The sequence below is a fragment of the Ursus americanus genome, unplaced genomic scaffold (genome assembly GCF_024610735.1).
Source record: "Ursus americanus isolate L20-20 unplaced genomic scaffold, mUrsAme1.1.p SCAF_68, whole genome shotgun sequence".
Classification (NCBI taxonomy): domain Eukaryota; kingdom Metazoa; phylum Chordata; class Mammalia; order Carnivora; family Ursidae; genus Ursus; species Ursus americanus.
Window position 1 is genome coordinate 576,784 of NW_028273650.1, and position 1,046 is coordinate 577,829.

The window sequence follows — 1,046 nt, forward strand, 5'->3', positions numbered from 1 at the left end:
CCATCCCGTTAGAAGATGGGGACAGATGCATGGCATCCAGGAAAACTTCCCGCAGGAGAGGCTACTGATATTCATCTCTGAGAATAGGTGGAGACCAGATGAATCTGCAGGCAGGAGGGTGGCCATGTTTGCCAGGACCTGGGATGGGTCCCCGGTCCCGCTCCTCAACCGTCACCAGGCCCTGCAGCTCCCCCCCCCCCCACCCCAGGCTCCCTATGCATCCTGTGCTTCTCTCTCTGCTCAGGAATACCAAGTCATAACGGACATCATGCTGCTCCAGGTGGCTGCCGAGAATTACACTCTAGAGCCCGAGGATCCTTTTTGGGCCTGGTTCCAGGCTATGGAGCCGCTCAGCGAGGCTGAGAGGTGAGGCCCATCAGGAGCTGGGTCGGTGAGGTTCGGGGTGGACTCTTTCTGCTGGCCACTCCTGGGATCCTCCTTCCCTGGGCAGCCTCAGGCCTTGTTGCCGGGGCGCCTGACTCCAGCTGTGGGCAAACACTGGCAGGGACTCTTGAATGGAAGCTCCTGGGCAACTCACAGGTGTCCCTCTGTCCTTAGCTACACCCTGTCCTGCCAGCTGGAGCCCCGGTCCTAGCTGGTCAGCAGCACTCAAGAAGGAGAAGAACTGGCCGCAGTCAACCTCAGGGCTGAGCAAGTGTCCAGTGGCCCTGCAGGGATTCCTCAGCAGCTGCATCCTTGCGCCCATTTCCTCCACACCCCTTCCCCCCATCTATTTCCTTATGTAGGGGGCACCATTTAGTTGTTTTAAATAGTACCGTGATAGATTTGCATGTTAGGAGATTAAAGCCCTTGTTTTGTTTTAGAACCCATGTGTGTGGTTTGGGTCTTTTACTTCCTGCAGTAATGGAAAACTTGCACAGACTCTCATATTCGTTCCTGACCTAGGAAATCTCCCAGAGTCATCAGCTACTGTATGTGGGAGGAAGGAGAAGTGCCAGCCCTTCTCCCTAGCCACTGGAGGGCACCCCAAAATCCCCCTTACTCAGAGCACGGGTCCATTTCAGTCAATGAATTTGGGCAAACAG

At 55.7% G+C, this 1,046-nt stretch overlaps 1 long non-coding RNA gene across 1 annotated transcript; it reads left to right on the forward strand.

The window, feature by feature from the left end:
* Positions 1-248: 248 nt before the first annotated feature.
* On the forward strand, positions 249-826 carry LOC148106743 (uncharacterized). The gene is made up of 2 exons (XR_015723564.1): positions 249-366; positions 559-826. It is a non-coding gene; the product is annotated as an uncharacterized LOC148106743 (long non-coding RNA).
* Positions 827-1,046: the final 220 nt, after the last annotated feature.